General features: G+C 40.5%; 1 protein-coding gene and 1 long non-coding RNA gene across 2 annotated transcripts in view; one reads left to right on the forward strand and one right to left on the reverse strand.

Annotated features, from left to right (window-relative positions):
- Positions 1-21,326, forward strand: part of DOK6 (docking protein 6) — a 277,534-nt gene that overhangs the window by 212,103 nt on the left and 44,105 nt on the right. The window lies entirely within an intron of this gene.
- LOC123614548 (uncharacterized) lies at positions 8-17,918 on the reverse strand. Its single transcript, XR_012503372.1, has 4 exons — positions 9,948-17,918; positions 8,152-8,647; positions 7,578-7,650; positions 8-6,895 (listed from the first exon to the last, which is right to left on the reverse strand). It is a non-coding gene; the product is annotated as an uncharacterized LOC123614548 (long non-coding RNA).

Here is a 21,326-nt window from a genome sequence, read left to right on the forward strand (position 1 = left end):
ACCATAATAAGGCAGCAGTGCCGTCAGCTTCCCGCAGGGGGGCCAGGACTCAGGCAAATTGCTCTGTATTTGCATTGCTTGCTGTTTCTCCATTTCCATTTATCAGCTGTCACTGGCCACAGTGGGAGCTCTGAGATTTACAGTGGCTTTTCTAAGGCTATCATTTCATAGACTCAGGGTAAAAATTATTCCAAAGATCACCACTTTGGCACAGGGACTTGACTGAAACATTACGCAGAACGTATCATCAGAAACTAAAAGTAGCTAATAGCGGGATCTGTTTCATGCCGTTTTACAAAGGACTTCTTTCTTAGCATCTTTTTGCCGTAATAGGACTATCAAGTTCAGGATGCTGACTTCCGGCTCTGTCATGAAATGCTACATAACCCTACTCAGAGTTTTAAGATTTAGCCCAAGTGTTGCTGGGGGGGCGGGAAATGTCACGTCCTGACCCGCAGGAGTCCTTAGGACTGACCACCAAGTGAGGGTCCTTGGCATCACGCAGGAAAGAATTCAAGAAAAGGGAAGGCCAGTTTAATTGGAGAGACATACTCCATTGGCAAAATGCAGACTGTCTCAGGAAGTGAGCGGCCCCGGGGCATGAGGTGGTTGGTTTCATGGGCTGAGTAATTTCATCGGCTGACAAATGGCAGGAATAGTGTTGCTATTCTGGGGAAGGGTGAGGATTTCCCAGGAAATGGGCCACAGCCTGCTTTTTGGCATTTTATGGTCCGCCTGGGAACAGTCATGGCATATGAGGTGGGGGAGTGATTTTCAGTGTTACAATGAAGGTAGAGCGAGCTAAAGGTCAATGACCAGACTATTCTTGATGCCACCTTGGCTTCAGCCGGTTCAAGCTGGTTTTTATCACACCCTAAGTGTGGCACCCCTCCATCATGTATTTAGCGGTTGCGTCCGTCCCTTTCCCTCCTGTCTCAGAAGCCTTGACACAGAAACCATTTGAGAGGATGCAGTGTGACTGTGTGGCCTTGGTATTTTTCCTAATGATAAGTGGTTGATGGACTGCACGGAAATGGCTTAGCAGGTGAGTCAGATTAACAGAGAGCAGGTATTTGATCAGCAGCAGACCCCTCGGCTTCTATGGTTCTGTTCCTATTCCTTCTCTTATGTCCTCAGTGAATAAAAACTTACCCTTCAGATAAAATATTTGGCTGCAAGAAACTTAACAGCTGACCAAGACAGGAGGAAGCAGGAACTAAGAACTATAAGGCTAACAAAACACAGCTGAAAACACTCATCAATCCTTTTCTGAAGGATTTTTTACTGGAGTGTAGTTGATTTACAAGGTTAATTTCAGGTGTACGGCAAAGTGATTCAGTTATACATATACGTGTATATTTTTTCTTTTCAGGTTCTTTTCCACTATGTTATTGTAAGAAATTTAATATAGTTCCTTGTGCTATCCAGTAGGTCCCTGCTTTTTATCTATTTTACATATAGTAATGTGTATCTGTTAATCCCCAGCTGCTAATTTATCCCTCCCCACCTTTTCCCCTTTGGTAACCATAGTTTGTTTTCTATGTTCATGAGTCTGTGGTTTGTAAATAGAATTTGTATCATTTTTTTTAGATTCCACATATAAGTGATGTCATATATTTGTCTTTCGCTGTCTGACTTACTTAGTATGATGATCTCTAAGTCCATCCATGTTGCTGCAAATGATAATATTTCATCCTTTTTTATGGCTGAGTAATAGTCCATTGTGTATATATGCTACATCTTTATCCAGTCATCTGTTGATGGACATTTAGGTTGTTTCCATGTCTTGGCTATTGTAAACAGTGCTGCTGTGAACATTGGGGTACATGTGTCTTTTTGAATTATAGTTTTCTCAGAATATATGCCCAGGAGTGGGATTACTGGATCATATGGTAAGTCTTATTTTTAGTTTTTTAAGGAACCTCCATACTGTCCTCCATAGTGGCTGCATCAATTTACATTCCCAGTGTAGGAGGGTTCCCTTTTCTCCACACCCTCTCCAGCATTTATTATTTGTAGACTTTTTAATGATGGCCATTCCGACTGGTGTGAGGTTATCTCTCACTGTAGTTTTGATTTTTCATTTCTCTTGATAATTAGCGACATTGACCAGCTTGTCATGTGCCTGTTAGCCATCCGTGTGTCTTTTTTGGAGAAATGTCTGTTTAGGTCTTCTGCTCATTTTTTGATTGGGGTTTTTTTTTTTTTTTTTTTTTGTTATTAAGCTGTATGAGCTATTTGTATATTTTGGAAATTAGTTCCTTGTCAGATGCATCATTTGCAAATATCTTCTCCCATTCTGCTGTCTTTTCATTTTGTTTATGGTTTCCTTTGCTGTACAAAAGCTTCTAAGATTAACTAGGCCCCATTTGTTTATTTTTGCTTTTATTTCCATTACTCTAGGAGCTGGTTCAAAAAAAAATATTGCTGAAATTTATGTCAAAGAGTGTTCCTCCTATGTTTTCCTCTAGGGGTTTTATAGTATCCAGCCTTACATTTAGGTCTTTAATCCATTTTGAGTTAATTTTTGTATATGGTGTTAGAAAATGTTCTCATTTCACTCTTTTACATGTAGCTGTCCAGTTTTCCCAGCACCACTTATTGGAGACACTGTCTTCTCTCAAGTGTGTATTCTTGCCTCTGTCATAGATTAATTGACCATAAGTGTGTGGGTTTATTTACAGACTTTCTATCCTGTCCCATTGGTCTATGTGTGTTTTTTTGTGTGCCAGTAACATACTGTTTTAATTACTGTAGCTTTGTAGTGTAGTCTGAAGTCAGGGAGCGTGATTCCCCCAGCTCCATTCTTCTTTCTCAAGATTGTTTTGGCTATTCGGGGTCTTTTGTGTTTCCATACAGATTTTTAAAATTTTTGTTCCAGTTTTGTGAAAAATGTTGCTGGCAATTTGATAGGGATTGCACTGAATCTGTAATGCCTTAGGTAGTGTGAACATTTTAAGAATATTGATTCTTCCATTTCAAGAACACAATATGTATTTCCATCTGTTTCTTTTGTCTTCATTTTCTTTCATCTGTGCCTTATAGTTTTCAGAGTACAGGTCCTCTGCCTCCTTATGTAGGTTTATTCCTAGGTATTTTATTCTTTGTGATGCAATGGTAAGTGGGATTGATTCCTTAATTTTTCTGCTATTTATTTCATTGTTAGTGTATCGAAATGGAGTTGATTTCTGTATATTAATTTTGAATCCTGCAGCTTTACCAGATTCATTCATGAGCTCTAGTAGTTTTCTGGTAGCCTCCTTAGGATTTTCTGTGTATAGTATCACGTCATCTGCGAACAGCGACAGTTTTACTTCTTCTTTTCCAATTTAGATTTCTTTTCTTTCTTTTTTCTGATTGCTGTGGCTAGGACTTCCAAAACTATGTTGAATTAAAGTGGCAAGAGTTGGCATCCTTACCTTGTTCCTGATCTTAGAGGAAATGCTTTCAGTTTTTCCCCAATAAGTATGATGTTAGCTGTGGGTTTGTCATATGTGGTCTTTATTTTGATGAGGTGTGTTCCCTCTGTGCCCACTTTCTGGAGAGTTTTTATCATAAATGGATGTTGAATTTTATCAAAATATTTTTCTGCATCTGTTGAGATGATCATATGAGTTTTAGTCTTCAGTTTGTTAATGTGGTATAACATATTGATTGATTTGCAAATACTGAAAACTCCTTACATTCCTGGGATAAATCCCACTTGATCGTGGTGTATGATCTTTTTAACATATTGTTGGTGTTGCTTTGCTAGTATTTTGTTGAGGATTTTTGCATCTATATTCATAAGTGATATTGGCCTATAATTTGTGTGTGTGATATTTTTGTCTGGTTTTGATATCAGGGTGATGGTGGCCTCATAGAGTGAGTTTAGAAGTGCTCCTTCCTCTGCAATGGTTTGGTACAGCTAAATGTTTGGTAGAATTTGCCTGTGACGCCATGTGGTCCTGGACTTCTGTTTGTTGGCAGTTTTTTAGATACTGATTCAATTTCAGTGCTGGTAATTGGTCTGTTAGTATTTTCTGTTTCTTCCTGATTCAATCTTGGGAGATTGTACCTTTCTAAGAAGCTGTCCATTTTTCTAGGTTGTCCGTTTTGTTAGCATATAGTTGCTCACAGTAGCCTCTTAGAACCCTTTGTATTTGTTTGTTGGCTGTAACGTCTTTTTCATTTCTGACTTTATTAATTTGGGCCACCTCTCTTTTTTTCTTGATGAGTCTGGCTAAAGGTTTATTGATTTTGTTTATCTTCTAAAAACACCAACTTTTGGTTTCATTGGCCCTTTCTGTTGTTTTCTAATCTCTTATTTCATTTATTTCTACCCCACTGTATGATTTCTCTCCGAGAACTGCTTTTGCTGCATCCCATAGGTTTTGGGTTGTCATGTTTTCATTTTCCTTCATCCCTCAGTATTTTTGATGTCCTCCTTGATTTCTTCAGTGATCCATTGGTTGTTTAGCAGCATACTGTTTAGCCTCCACATGTTTGTGGTTTTTGCAGTTTTATTTCTTGTAGTTGATTTCTAACCTTATTAGCGTTGTGGTCAGAAAAGATGCTTGATATTGTTTCAGTTTTCTTAAATTTACTGAGGCTTGCTTTGTGGGCCAACATGTGCTATTTCCTGGAGAAAGTTTCATGTACACTGGAGAAGAATGTGTATTCTGCTGATTTTGGATGGAATTCTCTGTAAATATCAATTAAGTCCATCTGATCTAATATGTCATTTAAGGCCTGTGTTTCTATTGACTTTTCTGTCTGAATGATCTGTCCACTGATGTAAGTGGGGTGTTAAGGTCCCCCACTGTTGTGAACAATCCTTTTCTTTAAGCACAATAGTCTTGAATGTAATAGGCACCCAATAAATACCTGAAGGAGTGACCACAATGACCATCATAATCAGGCATTCAGAGTATTTTTCTTTTCATACATTAACTTTTGCTCATGTTAACACTGATAATTGTCTTTCTGTTATAAGCAAACCAAAATAGTGTGTTTTTAAAGCAATAGTTACTTGGCAGAGTTTCAAACCTAGACTAATGGAATTTTATCAGTGTGGATGAATGATTAAAGATAACATTTTCTACAAGAAAAAGCAGAACCGTTTTAGTCACTTATGGAAGATAAATGAACACTCTTAGGACCAACTTGACTACCTATATTTAACAGATAGTTATCTTTTTGTGTTATTTGCATGAGAAAATCTTTAACAGGATAAGGGTTAGAGGATTGAGAAAAGGAGGGTAATTGTGACAATGTCACAAATCAGAAAGAGGAGACATGCTTCTCATCTTTTGTTTCCCCCCACAAATGCTGACAACCACACACTAAAATCACCTGAGTCATGATCTTGTAAAATTAATCTTACTTATAGCTGTGATTAGAAATAATTAGAAATATGCCTTTAGCATAAAGTTTTTATTTAAACATAACCATATATATATATAAAAATATTGGTATTCAATAGAAGAAACTTAAACTATGGAATATTTGAATAAGAAAATAACAATTAAATTTCTAAGCCAAAAGTAGGTGTTACTACAGGTAAGTTGGAAATGGGTTGGAACCAGTGTACTGGTAACTGTGGGTTCTGACCAGAGTTTGGGCTCTGATTCCAGCAACTGAAAGACTGTTGTTTTCATGGTGGCTTATAGGAAACTTTTCTCTGAAGGTGGGGCTAACATTTAGACTGGTAACTTCAGAAAAGTCAGATGCACCCAACAAAAAATACCAGAATGCACTGAAATTTCTTAAAACATTGTCAGGGATTGTTGGAGGACAGTGTTGATTTACACAGTAAAGTAGAATCAGCAACCAGTTAGAATACACCATGATTTGTCTCATTAATATTAATTTTCAGCTATGTTAAGGGTTGCAAATTATTTATATGGTCTTATTGGGGAGGAAAAATTTACCTTCTACTTTCTAGGTTCTCTGGCTGGTCTAGTAATTAAATTGACATAAAGCAGATTAACTAGAGAAAAATAAATTTAACTTCATAGCCACGGGAGTCCTGTAAGACTGAAAGGCAGGTCTGGCAGTGGAGGCGTACACGGCGTCCTTCTGAAAGGAGGAGGGTGATTCCCAGGGCCAGGAGAAAAACAGGTGTTTGCTAATTCGATGTTTGCCCTGCTGTACAGATGGGTCATTCAGATGAAAGTTACCTGTGCTCATAGCTCTGTGTCTGAGCCAGGCCTCCTGTCTCAATTCTTTTAGGTAGCTAGGGGGGAGGTTAAAGGTTCTTTCTAAGTCTTTTGGGCCTTGACTGTCCAAAGTGGCACGTTTTGGGGAGGTTTGGTCTGAACCCCTTCTGTCTCAGTGTCACATTCTTCTTCGGTTGGTGGTGGTTTTACATAACAAAAGATATGTATTGATTAAGGTGATTACTGAAGTCAGACAGATACAGGATGTACTCGGTGCCAAGTACGCGTCACTGTACTGCACGTTTATTTTTGTGTTGCCTCCTTCTTAGAGCAGTACACGTTACCATTTTATATACCCCTCACTTTACGGTTGTATCATGTATAGACATAAACTTGTAATATTTGACAATGATTTATTTTGTTTTCTTCGTATTCTGTTGAGGCGGCCGCGGTAAGCAGAGGGCCAGGGCCATGTGGTTTTGGGGGGCATAATCTCCCCAGATTACGTCCCTGTGGAATCGAGGCAGAACAGAAACACTGAACCTCATCACCCCTTCATGCGTAGGTACTTTGTTTTTCACTAAACACATTGAACTGTGGTCAGTTTGCACCTCACTCCCTCGGCTCTGCTCCTTGACGTGGCCTCCCCACTTCTGCACAAAGAGAACCCAGTCAGGCACTACCCTCATCCCGCTTCCAGAGGCGAAGGAGACCCTGGCTTTGGTGGTGACACAGCAAGTAAACTGCAGGTGGCACTGAGGAATCAAAACATGATGAAAACATTCAAACTATGAAGCTGAGATCAATGTGAAGAAGGTAAAGGGGGAAAAGTTTTATATACTTAAGGTTTAATAGATTGGGAGTCATTAATAAGCAGCACACATACTAAAACTGAAAAAAAATTCATGGTGTGAAAATGTAATCTATTCTATATTAAGACCTAACTATAACTTTGCCTGTCACCCTCAAAGTGCAGGTAAACTTGGTGTTAGTGTGTTCGCTTCTGTCTCCCATTCTGTAATCACAGTGGCGAGACATACCCCAGTTCTAACTTGCCGCATCTCCCCATCCCACCTCAAGACTGGTGCCCTGAAGTGGCCTCCCCGTTGTACTCTAGCTGTCCGGAGTCAAAAAAATTGAGAAACAGAATAATTAGCTTTAACAGGTACAACGTTAGCTAAGCACTCAGCAGCTGCTGTTTAAAATCTCTACCCCTCAGTGGCGTGCGATGGGTCACGTCACCTCTTCCTGCAGGACTTTTCCTTTTTGCAGTTTTCACCATATGATCAGGATTATTGTACTGGAAGGTAATTTTTTATTTATATGTCTCTAACTTCTGTGACACAACACATTCTAGACATTATCTCTGGACTCAGAGGAGGAGAGAGAAAAGGTAAGTAAAGAGAGAACTTCACTTATCTTTCTTACTTTGCTTACCTTTCCCTCGACTTTCATCAGCCTCCTACGTATTTATAGTGCAGACTATAGAGCAGAGTCTTTAAAGTGGGACCTGTGAAGATGACACGAGCATTTATTGAAAATGACAGATCAAACTAGTAAAAAGCATGGGTGGCACCAAAGCTCCTAGCAGGGCACTGAGTGAGTTGATGGAGGACAGAAACTGGGTTCCAATGTACACTGGGAGGAGGTGCCCTCGCTCCCAGGTCTCCTCTGCGAGGAAAGTTCTCAACCAGTGTCACCCAGGGCACAGAGTCCAGTCCCAGGACCCCACAGCCCCCCCTCCGGACCTGGGCTTTGGGCTTAGTCCCTGTTGGAAAGTGGGCTTCTTGCTTTAGGATGGTTTTTACTGAACAGGGCCGCTTGCTCCTGCTGGTCTTCATTTTGCTCAGCACAGAGACGCCCTTGCCTGATGTTGGGGTTCCGTCTCCCTCCCCCTCCTGGCCTCCCGCCCCAGGAAGAGAAGGGCCTGGAGAGTGCGAGCCTTCAGTTCCCCTGATACATTTAATTCCTCATTTCTGCACAAAACTACAGGGGACATACTGTGACTCACTTTTGAACAGCCTGGACAACTTTGCTCTTTGGATGAAGGACTGGGGGGTGCCATTTGTCAAGGTGATCACTCTCCGAGTTCTGCTTTCATTAACGCTGATTAACATTCAGATGCCAGCTCGGCTCTGCCCGACCCCCTCCGCCGGGCGCAGGTCTGTAATTAGCTTCAGACCCCGGTGTCCCCGGCAGTGGACCTGATTCCACACAAGGCATTTTATGTTCACCGACAGGGCAGCTCCAGTTTCTCAGAAGGACAGGATGCAAACAGGCAATTAGCGTTAGAGATAACCTTTGGGAAGGCGTGAACAGAGTTCGGGCATAGATGAGGGGGGTGCATCAAAGAATTTACTTACTCTTCGCTGGCTCTGACCCTCTGTCCTTCTCTACTGCCTGTTCCATTTCAAGTCCGCATTGTCTTTAAATTGCTTCCAGTGAGATCTTCTATTTAAATTTTCATGATATGATGTTTTCCAAATTGCAAAGTTAATAAAAGCCTCCTGTAGCAAGTAAAACACACACACACAGAATTTTGCACTGTACGTGGTAAAAAGGAACTTGTGTGTATCCAGGCCACCATCGTCCCAGTGTTTGATCTGCACGTTGTCAGGGACTTGGTCACGGCGGGTCCACAGCAGCCCAGCCCATCCACACATTCTCCGTCCACCCAAGCCCACTGGTAGGGATTTGGCAACAACTCTTAAACATACGAGCCAGTTTTTAGAACCAAGAATTTCTGTCTATTAAACCTTCTTTATGAACATTTATTGCACAGCCTGACCTTTTGAAGGGTAAGTCAAAGGCAGGAAATGCCTCCCTAGGTAACAGTTTTGAATCAATTACTCCCCTAAAACAGTAACCATAAACATGCTGAAAATATTCTCGGTATGAGACGTTCCTCCGGCCCTGCAGTCTTCCAAGCTCCCAGACTTCTATGTATGGCTTTAATCCATCAGAGTTTACAAATGTTATAAATATAAGTTTGTTTATAAACCTGCTTCTTTCACTAGGTTGTGAGGTAGCAACTTGGAGTGACTTTTTCTATCCCCATGGCTCTGCCAAATTTGGGGGGGTTAAGTCATTGTGAAGAGACTCCATCTGTAGAGATTAAAGTCTTGAGTTTTAGAATGAAATAAACCTGAGTTTAAACATTAACTTTACTACTGCTAGGTTGTGAGACTTCAGGCCATTTACTTAATCTTTCTAACCCTCATTTTCTTCATCTCTTAAATGAGATAATCCACATAGGGTATAAAGATTCCATAATTATTAACTATTGTCAGTATATTCAACATTAACCACTGAAGTCCATTGAATCTGCACTAAAAGCTGCTTTCTCAAAGAGAAGCATGCTGTCCAACTCCTAGTTATTACTGTTTTTCAATATTATTATAGAGTTTTCACTATGCATGAATTTTGTTCTAAGGCCTTTATAAAAATCTAGCTCTAAGAAGTGGTTTTCTAGCTTCTGAAGTTCTAGAAAAACTGGATCTAATGCTAAACCTAACCCTGTTTTTAATGCAAGAGAAGAAATGTCAGGGCTTAGGACTGACATTTTACATAGGTTTTTTTTTTCTTCCCCCGTGTGAGTGTAAACAAGACGTTGCCACCTAAAGAGATGAACCCCTCCTCCCAAGCCTTACATCACCAAGTCCCTGCAGCCCAGGGGAAACCGGACCCCGTTTTTCGGGTCGGGGAGTGGCAAAACTCCCAGAGGGCTTTGTTCAGCTCAGTGCAGGAGGGTTGCCCCCGCCCCACCCTCCTCTCCCACCCAAGGTTAGTTCTTGCTGAGTCACTCACCCTGACTCCCGGGAAGCCTTTACGAGGACTTTCTTCCTCCACTAGGCGCCAGCCTCTCTTGTAGACCAGCTTTGCTTGAGCCAGTTACTACTAAATGGGTTCTCTCACGGGACGCGTTCTACTGGCTGGACCGGAGGTGAAAGACACGGTTTAGACTGGTAATGAAGTTCTCCCGACACGGCACAACACAGAATCTGAAGGCAACTCACAGTGTGAAGTGTAACAGTTGGCCATTTACCCTCTGCCTATTAGATACATAAAAGTAGTTACTGAAAGATAAAAGACTCAGCGTTTGCAGATATTATACTAGATGAGTATAATCTACCGATGGTCTTATTCAAATCAGTTGCTTCACTCTCTTTAATTCAAACCTGAAATTTCAGTTGTCTGAATATACTAGGTAACATGTTAAGCTCTATATTGATCAAACTTTTATGGAAAGAATATATTCCCTTTTATTCAGTAGGGGATAAACATGGTACATAATATTAGTTCAAGGAAATGTTAACACTCCATGACTGAAGGCCAGAGGTCTTGTCACATGTGTGTGTGCACGTGCACACAACACACACACACAGAGGACCGTTTGGCTCATGCGGTCTGACCATGTTTCATTTCCCTCAAAAATGCACCTAATTAAGCTACACTTGTAAACTACACAGAAGAGCCTTTTATTTTCTATTGGTTTTCTTTTTTTTTTTTTAACCTCATCTCTGTCTCTGGCCTTTCAGCTAAATGTACTCCATCCCTAGTTCCAGGCTTCATTGTTGTATTTCATACATTTCTACTTTATTTTGCTTTGTCTGCCAGAAAACACCACAGCTGGAGACTTGATAATGATTGGAGAATAAGAAAAGATGAGAACCATCAGGAAATTAGCCTCTTTAAAACTATACTTGCCAGAGAATAAACTGCACAGTTAATGTGGATTTGAGCCTGGGAGTGGCCAGCAGTGACGTTCTGGCATCACGCCCTGCCCTGTAAACTGTAGGTTCTAACTGAGAGTTTGCTGCTTCAAACTTCACACGTCTGATACTTAGGCGTATGCTTACATAAGTTTGCATACAAGAAATTTATGTTAAGAATTGAAACCATATGCTTATGTTTTAACGACTGTATTTAACACAGAAGAACAGGATGGTTTGGGCATGTTCTTAAAAATGTTTGGTTGGCATTGCTTTTTTATATTGGTTTGGTAGGGAATTTAGAACCTTCATTTTATTAATGTTTAAATGTGCATAATTCAAGAAAGAATTTCAATGCCATACTTTAAATGACGTAGTATGCCTTTTATATATATATATTTGTTCAGACATAAGACACGTGAGTTTAGAACAAAATTTTCTTCCTGACATCACAAGTCTGAGAGAAATTGTACTTCTTACCCTTTCATTCATCAGAAAATCCCATTATTCCAGATGCAGACGTTGCGTCCCTGGTGTGTATCTGAGGAACAGCTGCTGTCTGTGGCCCCGACATACTTATCTCAGAATTCTGTATGTGCTCAGAAAAGAGGTTGATTTAGACACACCCTGTGCTTGTGTTGGGCTGCACCTCGCAGACCTGCAAGCCTTGTAGTTGCCCAGCCTGGAGACGGCAACAGGGACGTCAGGGGTCTAAGGGACAGGGGACCCTACACAGAGGGTCCAGGGGCAACACACCCCCACCGGCAGCAGTCTGGGCTCCTCGGGGGAGGGGGAGGCTAGCACCTGATGTCAGGTGGCTCACCAGTGGCCAGGGACTAATTAAGTCCTGTCATTAAGAGGACTGGCTGGTCACGTGAGTGGAGCAGGGCCTGGCCAGAGAGCATAGGCACAGGCATCCTCAGTGGCCTGACCACACAGCTTGTAACCGTAACTCATAAGCACAATGAGTTGAAAATTTCCTTTGAAGACAGTTTATCATTCATGAATTTGTTTGTAAAACAGTTTAAAGTTGTCTGTTTTTGACAGTAAAATTTAGCCTCATTCTTAAATTCATCAAAAAACATAGAATCCCCCCTCCAAAATAGAGTGTGACCAGTTTTACTACTCGAACACGTCTCTACATTAATGCTGTAGATTCTTTATGAGCACGTTAAATAATCAAAGTATGTACAAATGAAAATCATAGTCCACTATGCATTTCCTAATCTATGACCTACTGCCTGGGCCTCAGCAGTAAATCCATCCTTGGATCTGAAGGCAGAGATGCTGGAAGTCAGGAGATCAGAGAGCTCGCCCAGCTGAGTAAGTTATAACCCAGGTCTGTTCAACCACATGTGATCTCCCCAGTCAGTCAGGGGGCAGACCGCTTACCTGGTGTCTGCAGAGCAGGTAAGGAAGTACAGTGTGTCTGGAGAGTCTATACAGGAAGGAGAGAGGCATTTTATTGCACAGTCTGCTGCAAACAAGATATTATGCTAAGTAAAATCACAAGTGCAATCTCATACAAGCCACACACTCCTGAAAAGGCGGACTGTTACGGATGTGGTGTTCAAGAGTGGACAAAAAGCGCCGTCACTGCCGGCCTCGCTCCTGTTTACTGAGCGCTTCACAACGCGCCAGGCTGTCTGGGCTTCCGTCGCTGCTCCCGTCACACAGAAGGACTGCCCAGAGAACCTGCCCGAGGACCAGCAGCAGAGCTACCAATCCACACAGTCTTAATTTGCTAGCTGGGTGGCCGCCAGAACGGGTAAGTGATATGAGTGCCTGAGGGTAACAGAGTTTAAGACAAAACAGGGAAGCATGTATAGTTGCCGCCCTGCTGCCCAGGTGCAGACTCTTTGAACCACAATCAAGGTTTACAAGAACGACTCCCCGCAAAGCACGCTACAGCTCCTCTGGAGTGAGCTTTCCATGAGACGACCCAGATGCGAGCAGTCTAAGCGATCTCTGGAAACTCCACAATATTCCAAGTCATGATCTATGTGGCTTGGGCATGGCTTTTAAAATTTCATAAAACATTTGCTCCTTTTGTGGGACAATTGGACGCACACTGTGTGTGTAAATTGGCTGGTTTAACTCTTGAGAGTTGCTATTGCTTTTCACTATTACTTTCCAAGCTTTTTAACCAAGTTTTACAGCAAATTCAACTGTGTCTCCCTCAATTCCAGTGTCCTTAGATATGTCTTCGCAGTTTTCAAAATCACTCTCCCAGTAACAGATCCCTTTGCTTTCCTGCACTTTTCTCCCTCCTGAGCATTTTCTTCTCTCTTCTTTAGGCCTTAATGCTGACATGAAAGCTGCCCTGTTGTGTCATTGGTTCATGTGACTTCCATCACAAAAGTGCAAGCGTCTTCCTGTTTTGTTTTGTTTTGTTTTGTTTTTTCGTTGACTTACTTTTTACTGAGGTATGGCTGACATACATTATCTGGAGTTTCCAGTGTACAACACAGAGATTCAGTATTTGTATATAGTGTGAAATGACCACCACACATAGTTACAGAACGTGGTAACTTTAAGATCTACTCTCTTAACAGCTTTCAAATATGCGATACAGTTTTATTCACTGTAGTCGCCATGCTGGATGTTCCATCCCTATGACTTACTTATTTCAAAACTAGAAGTTTGTACCTTTTGACCCATTTCAACCAGCAGACGTGGTTTCCATCCCTGTGTACGTTGCGGTTTCACGAGTTGAACAGGCGCATAGCCCATTATAGCAGAGTTATTAATTTGTTCATTCAGTTATACATTGAATTGCTTTATATGTGTTACTGGTTGGAGACAAAGATGAGGAAGAGAACAAGATATTTTTCATATGGAAGTAAATACCAGTAATAGCCAAGTAAAGAAAGTAATAGAACAGGATAACTTCAGATATTCATGAAGAAAGTATATCATAATGATGACAAAGAAAATGACTTGGCCATTTAAATTTTCTTTAAGAAGAGATATTTGAGTTCAGGTCCAAATAGTAAGAGCAGATCAGTGTGCAAAATTCTAAGGAAGAAATTGCAGGCGTAGACAACATGATCAGGCAGAAATCAGCCTGTAAAACAGAGGGAGGGCAGTATGTCTCGAGGGCAGAAAGCACAGGGAACACGGGGCTCGTGGACAGAGAGTAGCCTGACCAGACAATGAAGGACCTGTGGTAATGTACAATAAGGGCGGTTTCAACTGGCTTAACCTAATCATCCCTTTTATACGTAAGTATAATCCTAAAATATACCCAGAGGAAGGTTTCATCAAGAGTTCAGGTGTGTTGAATATCTCTGGTGAATTATTCTTTTTTAAATAATGATAAAATACAATGACATGCTTATTCCAAAACAGCCGGTATCTGCTATGTTGTTTACTTTCAGCATCCCTGTGTCACTATATTTTAGATGTTTTCAGTTGGAAATAGCACAAGATTGGACTTTTAAAACCCAATTTAGAGTATCTTTCTGTCCTTTTGTAACAAATTCAATCATCTGTGTTTATTTTGATCCTACATATTTATATTTTTCTACTCTTTTATGATTTTTGTTTGTGATACTATTTATCTCTTTTCTCTCCCATATCTTATCTAACTTTAATTGCATTTATGTTTTTATTTCTTTTTTTCCCCTCTATCTACTTGTTTAGAAATATTTATATTCTTTTCATAGTCAACTTAAATTTTTAATATGTACACTCAACCAAAAAGTAAAAACAAATGTAAAAATATAAACACAGCCACACTTCTCTTTTTAATTCCTTTCATATATAATGCTATTGTTATTATTTTCTTTTTAAAACACTCTAAATTTTTTATTGTTATTATTGTTTTTATAACTAATGCATATTAGATTTACCCACGTGTTTTATGTTTTACTTTGATTCTGCACTTGAATCCTTCTTTGAGTTTAAATTTATTTTTTCTCAAGTGTATTCTTTATGCACTTTCTTCTGTGAACTTTTATTTTTTGTAAGCTCAGTGCTTTCCAAGATGAATTAATCTCTGTTCTTGCATAATATTTCAGTTAATTGTGGACTCCTCAGCCATGTAAAGGTAGTTCTTGTTATTTTCTTGCTTCGTGTATTGTATCTAGCTTCATTTCTTGAGTGGCATTTTAGCTGGTTATAGAATTCTCAGTCAACTGGAGAATCTTCTGTGCCATCCCTTTTATTCCATCTTACTGCTGTCAGTCTGGCTGTTCTTCTCTCATAGGTTATTTGTCTTTTCTCTCTGGTTTTAAAACCTTCTTTTTGCATTTGGAATTAGGCAGTTTTACTCTTATGCCTCAAAGTATGAATTTCCTTTCAATTTTTTGCTGGAATGCAACACGCTTCTTCAATCTGACAAGTCCCGCCATTCACCTCTTCTGGAGAATTATTACTAGCTATTTATTTAACTATTACCCCACCCCCATTTGCTCTATCATCTCACTTAGGAATTATTACTAAATTCCTCTTTGATATTTATCTTATTTTCCGTGTTCTTAACAGTATTTACACTTTCCATCTCTGTCCTGAATGCTGAGTGATTTCTACTCTATTCACTCTCTGCATTTGTGTCTAAGTTACCCTACGGTAATCAGAACAGCGTGGTACTGGCATAAAATCAGACATATGGATCAATGAAACAGAATAGAGAGCCCAGAAATAAACCCACACACCTATGGTCAATTAATCTTTGACAAAGGAGGCAAGATATGCAACAGAGAAAAGAGAATCCCTTCAGCAAGTGGTGTTGGGAAAACTGGACAGGAGCATGTAAATCAGTGAAGTCAGAACACTCCCTCATACCATACACAAGAATAAACTCAAAATGGCTAAAAGACTTAAACATAAGACAAGACACGATAAACCTCCTAGAAGAAAACATAGGCAAAATACTCTCTGACATAAATCTCAGCAATGTTCTGCCCAGGCAATAGAAATAAAAGCAAAAATTAACAAATGGGACCTCACTGACACTTTTAATATCTAAGTACTCTATTGAATCATTTTGTAAATTATCTCTATTCTTTTTTCACACTAGTGTAATTCTTTCCTTGTGATTTTAGGTTGCTCTTAACCATTTTTTGCCTTTTGTGCTCCAAGAGTCTCCTTAAAACATACTTTTTTTGGTCTCTCTGAAATTGTTTTAGTATTTATTAGCAATATTAGTCAGTATTGATTCTCCTGTTATCAGGTCTGCTGACTCAGAGTCTTAAAGAAACATTATTCAAGACACACTGGGTACATATTAATACTTGACTGTGAACCCACCTTCAGTAAAAGTTGCATTTCTGTGAGAATCTAGGTGCCCCAGGAATGGAAATATCCCTCCAGAGTGGTTTCACTTTATTAGATTGAACCAACTGAAACTGCCACTCTTGTGGGTTATTAACTGTTAAATAACAGTAATTTCATATGGTTCAGTCTAAAAAAAATAAATTGAAACTTGACAATCATAATGAGATTTTGAAAAAGGTGCATTTGATAAACATTAGATAATCTGAAAAAACACTATCCTATTAAGGAAATAGAAAACCGAACAACATAAAATAAGCAAAAACAAAGATTAGAGAAAACATTAAAATAAACTATATATAAGGTCACAAACATGTCACATGTATAAAATAATCAAAAGCCTATATATCATGTGCTCATGATTTCTGGTCATAATGCCATGAAGATAGAAATAAATAATTAAAAGCCAATACTTTTTAAAATTTAAAAACACAACTCTGTGACCTTGAAATCCAAAAAGATACAATGAGGGAGCTTAGAAAATACTGAAGCTGTAAGATAATGAAAACACTGCATCAAAACTTATGAGACGTAGCTAAATTGGTAGAGGAAATTTTATGGCCTTAAATTCCCATGTTTAGATGAGAGTAAGGAGGGAAACTTAATAAGCTAAGCACTCCACTCTATAGGTTAGATGAGGACAGCACAAAATTAAAAAATCACCAATCTCAGTTATAAACAGCAATACAGACAGCATCACCATAACCCAATATGCTTATCTCAGAAATGTAAGGACAGTTTAATAGTAAGCATCAGTAAATGATCTCATGAAGAAACTGAAGCTAAAATTCATGTGATGTTCTCAATAGGTAGAGAAAAATATTTGATGAAATTCAGTACTTCTTCATAAAAAAAAAGAGAAGCTGTGCACTCTCCGGCTGGCAGGTAATCTCTTTCACCCAAAAAAATAGCGTTTACCAGAAGTCTACAGCAAATACCATTTCCAAAATTTTCAAAACAAGTCAGGAATGCCCTCTAATCACAATTAGAACAGACACATAGATTTTAAAAGCACGAATACTGGGTATGAAGAAATACATTCTTTGAAAATAGTATCTTTTGTCAAACAAAATCCTGGGTGATCCACAAATTGTGGTACCTCTACAAGGAAAGCGGTGTGTTTACTGATGAACAAGAGGTGAGGAGAGAGACAGCGCAGACAGACGAACAGGCAGGAATTTCAAAGGCATTATTCTAAGGGACAGTAGCTGAACACAGAGACAACATGTGGAAAATTCCACTTCTATGAAATTCTAGAAACAACAAAACTACAGTCACACTGTTTGCCGGATGCCAGTGTTCAGGGGAGGGGGCGGCCCGGAAAGGGCTGTGAGCCAACCACTCAGAAGAAATGGAGTCACTCAAAATCTCTGTAAGAGGTGGTACCAGCCTCCTTCGCTCCTGCTTTTACTACCTTGGCTCTTTAGAAGTGGGGAAACATTCTAGCAGCAATCTTACACATTAACCACTATTCTGCAAATAAATTTTTTGTAACTTTTTAAAATAAATTTGAAGAAAAATGTCTTAAGATAACTCTAGAATTGGATTTTCTTTAAACAAATTATCCATTCTTAAAATCAGATTTATTTTATAGATATAAAATTTTGATGAATCATATTAATTTGAGATGTATTCTGACTAAATCTTACTATTTATGCTGAAAATCTACCCTTTGCATCCTATGTGCAAAAACTACTTAGCAAAGCACTTTTTCACCTCCGATTCCCTAGTGAGGTTCCTGACGTTACGAACCCCTTTTATCTAGGCTTGCAGAGCATCAGTCATCCTCAGTTCTTTCTTATCCCAACAATCAATCAATTCCGATCTGCTCGATAAGCACCTAATACCAACCGGATGCCACACCTGTGCTAGGCTCCTGGGGTGCAAATGTGAATCAGATACTTTTCCAGCCCTGGAATAGCTCACAATTGTGTATTTTTGCCTGGTCCTTTACTGATCTCTGAATTTCTGTCCATTCCCGTCTGCACTGACCCTCTGAACTGGCCTGATGCCGCCCAAGCCCAGCCGCCTCCGTCGTCCTCTCCATCTCTTGCCCGCGCCATCCCGGCGTTCTCCCCTGTCCTTCACTCCGGACTCAGTGCGATTAAAAGCCTCTGCTCAACAATGCCAGCTGCAAACATAGTTTCATTTGCAACAAAAATGAGGGACTAAAACGTCAATGATTCTTTCCCCAACCTAAAATCTACTAAAGAATCAACAAACAAGAGAAGACAGTTTTCTCTTTGATAAAAATAGGAAACAGTGAGAATTCTTATTCTCAGACTATTAAGCACATCTGCTAAATTTACACTAAATTTTACTGAAAGAGACTAAAAACTGGAACAAGCCCCTGCAGCCTGTGGACAGGGTACAGCTTCCTGAAATGCAACCAGACTCTTATCAGTAAGGTATTCTTTTAAGGAAATGCGACTGCTCACACAGGAGAAGGGAACACCGGAGGACAGGGCTTTGGGAAGCAAGGACTGAGGAAGGCCTGAGGTTCAGGCAGCAGAAGCACAGGGTCACTGTCAGAACCCAGTCTCTCTGAGACTCACATCCTGGGTCCTGATGTTCAGGAAGTGAGATGCAGGGCCCTCCCCGGGCGGTGCAGTCTGACACGCCAGCTAGAGTTACTGGCATAAATGCATCAATGCACTGTTCTAATTTCCCTGGAATCTTGCATTACAAGCCAGAGAAGCTTCTGGGCTGAGCTAGAAAGAGGAACAGAGGCAGCAAGCTTTGCAGGCTTCCACCAGACGCAGCTGAACGGCAGCAGTCACCAAGTCAGCACTCAAATGCCAGGGAGGCTTCAGAGACCACCTCGAGCTCCAGACGGGTCTGTCTTTGCCATCAGAGCGAGACCTGCACCAAGCACAGCCGGCCACCGAGTTTGGTCAGAGAGAGTCTGAGATGGTACATCCGGATGTCAGTGACCTCCTGCCGCCACCTCTCACCCCTCCCCACACTTCAGAACAACTGAGAACTGTCTCTTGACCACAAATAATTGCAGAAAGAACTCAGCATGGTATTTGTTTGTAGGCGGTCTAAATATTTTAAAGGAGAAGGAAAATTAACAAAAGGAAAAAATATTTTAAATACTTCTCTAAACATTCAGGAAATAAATAAGCACTTTTTGAAGAACAAGAAAGTTGCAAGAAGTCCAAGAATAGATAAGACAATATAATGTGGACTCGACTGCTCAGCAAAGTCGACTGAGAGTAACAATAAATCCTCCCCACAGATAAAACTATTTATGAGCACTTAGAAACCCTATAACAACTTCAGGAAATAAAAGGTACAAATGAAGTAACCAAGAAATGGATGCAGTCAGAGAAAGAAAATAATAGTGTTCAGAGGTGATGTTTAACATACACATTTATAAATATTTACATTTGTTTTTATATTTGTCAAAGACATGTATACCAAATGCAGAAACAGAACAGGCAGGCTTTCTGAAATAGAAGATAAAGACAAGATATATGTAAAAATCCTGGCTGAAATAAAGAAGGACCTGGATTTAGCTCAGGTCCTCTGAGAAGCAGGCGCCAAGATGGGTTCAGATGTACAGGAGTTAGCAAGGCACCAGGTATTCGCCGTTCAAGAGTTTTCTTTTTGTGTGTGTGTGTGCAGGTATCTTATCACTATAAACTTTCCTGCTTACACTGTTTTGTTGTTGTTTTTGGTTTTTTTGTCTCATGATATTTATCCATCTTTTCTGCTTCTTCTCTGACCTAAGGTTGTTCAAGAGTGTATTAATTTCCATGTGTTTGTACATTTTTCCATTTTCATTCCTTAATTGATGTCTAGTTTCATTCCACTGTGGTCGAAAAAGATACTTGGGATGATTTTAATCATTAAATTCAGTGAACTTTGATACTTTGCAGGCATTTGTTCATATAAAACCATATATGTGTGTGTATATTTACACACACAGTTGAACCCTGTGATCGCCATTTCTGTAGCCCAGGAGCAATTTCACATGATCAGCCTGATTAGAAAACTACGGAGATGCTAACGTGCAACTTGACAGTTTTCTCAAACTAAAAATTCCTGCATAACCAGCACCAAGATCAGTCCACTTCTGTGTCATGATGATGTCTATTTGCCAAAACAGGGGGACAGAGCCTCTTTCCTTCCACACTGTACTAGTCTTATTTACGTCACTGAACTATGTAGAGGTGGGGTGTGGGCCTCCAGTCACAGCCGCGCCCGGGCCCACCTCTCTGGAGGTGGGAGACAGAGCGGAGTCCATGTGCGAAGAGGAAGGTTCCCGGGGCCCCGGGGCTTTTGTTCTGTCTGGGGTCACAGTCTTGTGCTGCCTGTCATCCAAGATCAGTTGTTTTATGTATCATGTCCACTTTCTTTAGTTGTTTGTAATCAAGAAGTAAATCTAGCCCATGCCTCCACCCCTGCCAGGAGTCAAAATCCGGGGTGTGCTGAGTGACCTCCAACTGAAAAGTGCTCTAGTATCACTCAGTACCTGTCTTCAGCTCTTCTGCACAAAGTGGCCACGTGAGCAGAAGTAAGGGAACTCTGTCCCTACAGGGTATGGGTGAAAGTCCAAATCGGCCCCAAAGACCAAAATACCTATAGTCTTACCTTTAAAAGTTATCACTAATCTCTGTTCTCCTCCATTTTCTGTCCATGTGCATTTTAGACTAAATACGTTCGGCCTGAGAGCTAAACTGACTTGTGAAGGTATCCACGCCCTGGTTCTCGTTTGCCTGCTGCGCTCTTGGCTGCTCAGCATCCCCGGTACTTCCTCTAACATATTTGAAATCCTCCAAGGGCACAGTCCTCCTGGACCCACTAAAGCAACACGGGTTAAATGGGACAGGACCCTGGTCTGGGACCCTCGAGTCTCAAACATCTACACTTTGTGTAGTACTTCTGTTTCCTCCACTCCAGAGTGCTAACAAGCTCTGGAGTAACTGAAGGTCACCTGGGTCTCTCCTGAACTGAAACGAGTGCCGTGAAATTCTCGTCACAGAACACGTTAAACAGCCAGTGAGGCAGCAGAGCCACGCGCCACCAGCAAGTGTGCCGGCAGCAGCAGGAGCCTAGAAACTCCCTCGGCCCTCCTCTCACTCACCCCAACAACCGCGTAGTTCAGAAACACAGTCATGACTGATGTCCTGCGGGGTATAGTCACAGCTCACAGGCAGGAACGGGCTCCTTGCAATGAGGAGAAATCAGA

Source organism: Camelus bactrianus, chromosome 30 (genome assembly GCF_048773025.1).
Source record: "Camelus bactrianus isolate YW-2024 breed Bactrian camel chromosome 30, ASM4877302v1, whole genome shotgun sequence".
Classification (NCBI taxonomy): Eukaryota; Metazoa; Chordata; class Mammalia; order Artiodactyla; family Camelidae; genus Camelus; species Camelus bactrianus.